This window comes from Atractosteus spatula, chromosome 10 (genome assembly GCF_055471065.1).
Source record: "Atractosteus spatula isolate fAtrSpa1 chromosome 10, fAtrSpa1.hap1, whole genome shotgun sequence".
Classification (NCBI taxonomy): Eukaryota; Metazoa; Chordata; class Actinopteri; order Semionotiformes; family Lepisosteidae; genus Atractosteus; species Atractosteus spatula.
In genome coordinates, this window is record NC_142715.1 from 27,843,495 (window position 1) to 27,850,266 (window position 6,772).

A 6,772-nucleotide genomic window follows, 5' to 3' on the forward strand; every position below is an offset into this window, starting at 1 on the left:
TCTCTCTTCACTGCCTTCGTCCCCGCTCTATTTCACTTCAGCCTTTCACTCTTGCTTCCTTCCAATGAGGACGGAGCTGCGGGAGAAAGGGCGCTATAGAGGATCGCTGTGGAGAGCTGCTGCTGTGCTTTGACATCTGAGCTCTGTGGAAAACGATCTCAATACAATTCTGAAAAACGCGACTCCCCGAACGCCAGCCGAACAAGTCTCCACAGCCGAAGCGCTGTGTCTCTTTTCAGCTGGCGATAAACCTTTCCTCGATCCTTTGCGGACTTGTAAAACTGTTCATGATCAGAATAAAAAACGCTCACGCTAATACACAAGCACCCGTGTCTCGCCAAAGCTGACAAATAAACAGACGGACAAGCCGCACTGCACGTGTGAACAGGGGAATGAGCGAGCGAGCGGGGATAGGGCGCCTCCTGCGCTTAAAAGCTTACAGCACCTGGTATTCCCAGGCGGTCTCCCATCCAAGTACTAACCAGGCCCATCCCTGTTTAGCTTCCGAGATCAGACGAGATCAGGCGTGCTCAAGGGGGTGTGGCCGTAAGCGAGAGCAAGGCTCGCTGGCACCCTTCTTATAGAGAGGACAGCTCCGTCACCTCTTTTACGACGCTGCTTTTTTTCCCTTGCGTTTTTCTCTTCTTCCCACGTTCTCTCTCTTCACTGCCTTCGTCCCCGCTCTATTTCACTTCAGCCTTTCACTCTTGCTTCCTTCCAATGAGGACGGAGCTGCGGGAGAAAGGGCGCTATAGAGGATCGCTGTGGAGAGCTGCTGCTGTGCTTTGACATCTGAGCTCTGTGGAAAACGATCTCAATACAATTCTGAAAAACGCGACTCCCCGAACGCCAGCCGAACAAGTCTCCACAGCCGAAGCGCTGTGTCTCTTTTCAGCTGGCGATAAACCTTTCCTCGATCCTTTGCGGACTTGTAAAACTGTTCATGATCAGAATAAAAAACGCTCACGCTAATACACAAGCACCCGTGTCTCGCCAAAGCTGACAAATAAACAGACGGACAAGCCGCACTGCACGTGTGAACAGGGGAATGAGCGAGCGAGCGGGGATAGGGCGCCTCCTGCGCTTAAAAGCTTACAGCACCTGGTATTCCCAGGCGGTCTCCCATCCAAGTACTAACCAGGCCCATCCCTGTTTAGCTTCCGAGATCAGACGAGATCAGGCGTGCTCAAGGGGGTGTGGCCGTAAGCGAGAGCAAGGCTCGCTGGCACCCTTCTTATAGAGAGGACAGCTCCGTCACCTCTTTTACGATGCTGCTTTTTTCTTGCTTCCTTCCAATGAGGACGGAGCTGCGGGAGAAAGGGCGCTATAGAGGATCGCTGTGGAGAGCTGCTGCTGTGCTTTGACATCTGAGCTCTGTGGAAAACGATCTCAATACAATTCTGAAAAACGCGACTCCCCGAACGCCAGCCGAACAAGTCTCCACAGCCGAAGCGCTGTGTCTCTTTTCAGCTGGCGATAAACCTTTCCTCGATCCTTTGCGGACTTGTAAAACTGTTCATGATCAGAATAAAAAACGCTCACGCTAATACACAAGCACCCGTGTCTCGCCAAAGCTGACAAATAAACAGACGGACAAGCCGCACTGCACGTGTGAACAGGGGAATGAGCGAGCGAGCGGGGATAGGGCGCCTCCTGCGCTTAAAAGCTTACAGCACCTGGTATTCCCAGGCGGTCTCCCATCCAAGTACTAACCAGGCCCATCCCTGTTTAGCTTCCGAGATCAGACGAGATCAGGCGTGCTCAAGGGGGTGTGGCCGTAAGCGAGAGCAAGGCTCGCTGGCACCCTTCTTATAGAGAGGACAGCTCCGTCACCTCTTTTACGACGCTGCTTTTTTCTTGCTTCCTTCCAATGAGGACGGAGCTGCGGGAGAAAGGGCGCTATAGAGGATCGCTGTGGAGAGCTGCTGCTGTGCTTTGACATCTGAGCTCTGTGGAAAACGATCTCAATACAATTCTGAAAAACGCGACTCCCCGAACGCCAGCCGAACAAGTCTCCACAGCCGAAGCGCTGTGTCTCTTTTCAGCTGGCGATAAACCTTTCCTCGATCCTTTGCGGACTTGTAAAACTGTTCATGATCAGAATAAAAAACGCTCACGCTAATACACAAGCACCCGTGTCTCGCCAAAGCTGACAAATAAACAGACGGACAAGCCGCACTGCACGTGTGAACAGGGGAATGAGCGAGCGAGCGGGGATAGGGCGCCTCCTGCGCTTAAAAGCTTACAGCACCTGGTATTCCCAGGCGGTCTCCCATCCAAGTACTAACCAGGCCCATCCCTGTTTAGCTTCCGAGATCAGACAAGATCAGGCGTGCTCAAGGGGGTGTGGCCGTAAGCGAGAGCAAGGCTCGCTGGCACCCTTCTTATAGAGAGGACAGCTCCGTCACCTCTTTTACGACGCTGCTTTTTTTCCCTTGCGTTTTTCTCTTCTTCCCACGTTCTCTCTCTTCACTGCCTTCGTCCCCGCTCTATTTCACTTCAGCCTTTCACTCTTGCTTCCTTCCAATGAGGACGGAGCTGCGGGAGAAAGGGCGCTATAGAGGATCGCTGTGGAGAGCTGCTGCTGTGCTTTGACATCTGAGCTCTGTGGAAAACGATCTCAATACAATTCTGAAAAACGCGACTCCCCGAACGCCAGCCGAACAAGTCTCCACAGCCGAAGCGCTGTGTCTCTTTTCAGCTGGCGATAAACCTTTCCTCGATCCTTTGCGGACTTGTAAAACTGTTCATGATCAGAATAAAAAACGCTCACGCTAATACACAAGCACCCGTGTCTCGCCAAAGCTGACAAATAAACAGACGGACAAGCCGCACTGCACGTGTGAACAGGGGAATGAGCGAGCGAGCGGGGATAGGGCGCCTCCTGCGCTTAAAAGCTTACAGCACCTGGTATTCCCAGGCGGTCTCCCATCCAAGTACTAACCAGGCCCATCCCTGTTTAGCTTCCGAGATCAGACGAGATCAGGCGTGCTCAAGGGGGTGTGGCCGTAAGCGAGAGCAAGGCTCGCTGGCACCCTTCTTATAGAGAGGACAGCTCCGTCACCTCTTTTACGACGCTGCTTTTTTCTTGCTTCCTTCCAATGAGGACGGAGCTGCGGGAGAAAGGGCGCTATAGAGGATCGCTGTGGAGAGCTGCTGCTGTGCTTTGACATCTGAGCTCTGTGGAAAACGATCTCAATACAATTCTGAAAAACGCGACTCCCCGAACGCCAGCCGAACAAGTCTCCACAGCCGAAGCGCTGTGTCTCTTTTCAGCTGGCGATAAACCTTTCCTCGATCCTTTGCGGACTTGTAAAACTGTTCATGATCAGAATAAAAAACGCTCACGCTAATACACAAGCACCCGTGTCTCGCCAAAGCTGACAAATAAACAGACGGACAAGCCGCACTGCACGTGTGAACAGGGGAATGAGCGAGCGAGCGGGGATAGGGCGCCTCCTGCGCTTAAAAGCTTACAGCACCTGGTATTCCCAGGCGGTCTCCCATCCAAGTACTAACCAGGCCCATCCCTGTTTAGCTTCCGAGATCAGACGAGATCAGGCGTGCTCAAGGGGGTGTGGCCGTAAGCGAGAGCAAGGCTCGCTGGCACCCTTCTTATAGAGAGGACAGCTCCGTCACCTCTTTTACGACGCTGCTTTTTTCTTGCTTCCTTCCAATGAGGACGGAGCTGCGGGAGAAAGGGCGCTATAGAGGATCGCTGTGGAGAGCTGCTGCTGTGCTTTGACATCTGAGCTCTGTGGAAAACGATCTCAATACAATTCTGAAAAACGCGACTCCCCGAACGCCAGCCGAACAAGTCTCCACAGCCGAAGCGCTGTGTCTCTTTTCAGCTGGCGATAAACCTTTCCTCGATCCTTTGCGGACTTGTAAAACTGTTCATGATCAGAATAAAAAACGCTCACGCTAATACACAAGCACCCGTGTCTCGCCAAAGCTGACAAATAAACAGACGGACAAGCCGCACTGCACGTGTGAACAGGGGAATGAGCGAGCGAGCGGGGATAGGGCGCCTCCTGCGCTTAAAAGCTTACAGCACCTGGTATTCCCAGGCGGTCTCCCATCCAAGTACTAACCAGGCCCATCCCTGTTTAGCGTCCGAGATCAGACGAGATCAGGCGTGCTCAAGGGGGTGTGGCCGTAAGCGAGAGCAAGGCTCGCTGGCACCCTTCTTATAGAGAGGACAGCTCCGTCACCTCTTTTACGACGCTGCTTTTTTCTTGCTTCCTTCCAATGAGGACGGAGCTGCGGGAGAAAGGGCGCTATAGAGGATCGCTGTGGAGAGCTGCTGCTGTGCTTTGACATCTGAGCTCTGTGGAAAACGATCTCAATACAATTCTGAAAAACGCGACTCCCCGAACGCCAGCCGAACAAGTCTCCACAGCCGAAGCGCTGTGTCTCTTTTCAGCTGGCGATAAACCTTTCCTCGATCCTTTGCGGACTTGTAAAACTGTTCATGATCAGAATAAAAAACGCTCACGCTAATACACAAGCACCCGTGTCTCGCCAAAGCTGACAAATAAACAGACGGACAAGCCGCACTGCACGTGTGAACAGGGGAATGAGCGAGCGAGCGGGGATAGGGCGCCTCCTGCGCTTAAAAGCTTACAGCACCTGGTATTCCCAGGCGGTCTCCCATCCAAGTACTAACCAGGCCCATCCCTGTTTAGCTTCCGAGATCAGACGAGATCAGGCGTGCTCAAGGGGGTGTGGCCGTAAGCGAGAGCAAGGCTCGCTGGCACCCTTCTTATAGAGAGGACAGCTCCGTCACCTCTTTTACGACGCTGCTTTTTTCTTGCTTCCTTCCAATGAGGACGGAGCTGCGGGAGAAAGGGCGCTATAGAGGATCGCTGTGGAGAGCTGCTGCTGTGCTTTGACATCTGAGCTCTGTGGAAAACGATCTCAATACAATTCTGAAAAACGCGACTCCCCGAACGCCAGCCGAACAAGTCTCCACAGCCGAAGCGCTGTGTCTCTTTTCAGCTGGCGATAAACCTTTCCTCGATCCTTTGCGGACTTGTAAAACTGTTCATGATCAGAATAAAAAACGCTCACGCTAATACACAAGCACCCGTGTCTCGCCAAAGCTGACAAATAAACAGACGGACAAGCCGCACTGCACGTGTGAACAGGGGAATGAGCGAGCGAGCGGGGATAGGGCGCCTCCTGCGCTTAAAAGCTTACAGCACCTGGTATTCCCAGGCGGTCTCCCATCCAAGTACTAACCAGGCCCATCCCTGTTTAGCTTCCGAGATCAGACGAGATCAGGCGTGCTCAAGGGGGTGTGGCCGTAAGCGAGAGCAAGGCTCGCTGGCACCCTTCTTATAGAGAGGACAGCTCCGTCACCTCTTTTACGACGCTGCTTTTTTTCCCTTGCGTTTTTCTCTTCTTCCCACGTTCTCTCTCTTCACTGCCTTCGTCCCCGCTCTATTTCACTTCAGCCTTTCACTCTTGCTTCCTTCCAATGAGGACGGAGCTGCGGGAGAAAGGGCGCTATAGAGGATCGCTGTGGAGAGCTGCTGCTGTGCTTTGACATCTGAGCTCTGTGGAAAACGATCTCAATACAATTCTGAAAAACGCGACTCCCCGAACGCCAGCCGAACAAGTCTCCACAGCCGAAGCGCTGTGTCTCTTTTCAGCTGGCGATAAACCTTTCCTCGATCCTTTGCGGACTTGTAAAACTGTTCATGATCAGAATAAAAAACGCTCACGCTAATACACAAGCACCCGTGTCTCGCCAAAGCTGACAAATAAACAGACGGACAAGCCGCACTGCACGTGTGAACAGGGGAATGAGCGAGCGAGCGGGGATAGGGCGCCTCCTGCGCTTAAAAGCTTACAGCACCTGGTATTCCCAGGCGGTCTCCCATCCAAGTACTAACCAGGCCCATCCCTGTTTAGCTTCCGAGATCAGACGAGATCAGGCGTGCTCAAGGGGGTGTGGCCGTAAGCGAGAGCAAGGCTCGCTGGCACCCTTCTTATAGAGAGGACAGCTCCGTCACCTCTTTTACGACGCTGCTTTTTTTCCCTTGCGTTTTTCTCTTCTTCCCACGTTCTCTCTCTTCACTGCCTTCGTCCCCGCTCTATTTCACTTCAGCCTTTCACTCTTGCTTCCTTCCAATGAGGACGGAGCTGCGGGAGAAAGGGCGCTATAGAGGATCGCTGTGGAGAGCTGCTGCTGTGCTTTGACATCTGAGCTCTGTGGAAAACGATCTCAATACAATTCTGAAAAACGCGACTCCCCGAACGCCAGCCGAACAAGTCTCCACAGCCGAAGCGCTGTGTCTCTTTTCAGCTGGCGATAAACCTTTCCTCGATCCTTTGCGGACTTGTAAAACTGTTCATGATCAGAATAAAAAACGCTCACGCTAATACACAAGCACCCGTGTCTCGCCAAAGCTGACAAATAAACAGACGGACAAGCCGCACTGCACGTGTGAACAGGGGAATGAGCGAGCGAGCGGGGATAGGGCGCCTCCTGCGCTTAAAAGCTTACAGCACCTGGTATTCCCAGGCGGTCTCCCATCCAAGTACTAACCAGGCCCATCCCTGTTTAGCTTCCGAGATCAGACGAGATCAGGCGTGCTCAAGGGGGTGTGGCCGTAAGCGAGAGCAAGGCTCGCTGGCACCCTTCTTATAGAGAGGACAGCTCCGTCACCTCTTTTACGACGCTGCTTTTTTCTTGCTTCCTTCCAATGAGGACGGAGCTGCGGGAGAAAGGGCGCTATAGAGGATCGCTGTGGAGAGCTGCTGC

The 6,772-nt window shown here is 53.1% G+C and overlaps 10 non-coding genes and 1 pseudogene across 10 annotated transcripts; all 11 read right to left on the reverse strand.

Annotated features, from left to right (window-relative positions):
* Positions 1–433: 433 nt before the first annotated feature.
* LOC148827310 (5S ribosomal RNA) lies at positions 434–552 on the reverse strand. The gene has a single exon (XR_016092448.1). It is a non-coding gene; the product is annotated as a 5S ribosomal RNA (ribosomal RNA).
* Positions 553–1,089: 537 nt separating this feature from the next.
* Positions 1,090–1,208, reverse strand: LOC148827311 (5S ribosomal RNA). Its single transcript, XR_016092449.1, has one exon. It is a non-coding gene; the product is annotated as a 5S ribosomal RNA (ribosomal RNA).
* A 456-nt stretch (positions 1,209–1,664) lies between these two features.
* On the reverse strand, positions 1,665–1,783 carry LOC148827312 (5S ribosomal RNA). Its single transcript, XR_016092450.1, has one exon. It is a non-coding gene; the product is annotated as a 5S ribosomal RNA (ribosomal RNA).
* A 456-nt stretch (positions 1,784–2,239) lies between these two features.
* Positions 2,240–2,358, reverse strand: LOC148827313 (5S ribosomal RNA; annotated as a pseudogene).
* Positions 2,359–2,895: 537 nt separating this feature from the next.
* LOC148827314 (5S ribosomal RNA) lies at positions 2,896–3,014 on the reverse strand. Its single transcript, XR_016092451.1, has one exon. It is a non-coding gene; the product is annotated as a 5S ribosomal RNA (ribosomal RNA).
* A 456-nt stretch (positions 3,015–3,470) lies between these two features.
* LOC148827315 (5S ribosomal RNA) lies at positions 3,471–3,589 on the reverse strand. The gene has a single exon (XR_016092453.1). It is a non-coding gene; the product is annotated as a 5S ribosomal RNA (ribosomal RNA).
* Positions 3,590–4,045: 456 nt separating this feature from the next.
* Positions 4,046–4,164, reverse strand: LOC148827316 (5S ribosomal RNA). The gene has a single exon (XR_016092976.1). It is a non-coding gene; the product is annotated as a 5S ribosomal RNA (ribosomal RNA).
* A 456-nt stretch (positions 4,165–4,620) lies between these two features.
* LOC148827317 (5S ribosomal RNA) lies at positions 4,621–4,739 on the reverse strand. The gene has a single exon (XR_016092454.1). It is a non-coding gene; the product is annotated as a 5S ribosomal RNA (ribosomal RNA).
* Positions 4,740–5,195: 456 nt separating this feature from the next.
* On the reverse strand, positions 5,196–5,314 carry LOC148827318 (5S ribosomal RNA). Its single transcript, XR_016092456.1, has one exon. It is a non-coding gene; the product is annotated as a 5S ribosomal RNA (ribosomal RNA).
* Positions 5,315–5,851: 537 nt separating this feature from the next.
* LOC148827319 (5S ribosomal RNA) lies at positions 5,852–5,970 on the reverse strand. The gene has a single exon (XR_016092457.1). It is a non-coding gene; the product is annotated as a 5S ribosomal RNA (ribosomal RNA).
* Positions 5,971–6,507: 537 nt separating this feature from the next.
* Positions 6,508–6,626, reverse strand: LOC148827320 (5S ribosomal RNA). The gene has a single exon (XR_016092458.1). It is a non-coding gene; the product is annotated as a 5S ribosomal RNA (ribosomal RNA).
* Positions 6,627–6,772: the final 146 nt, after the last annotated feature.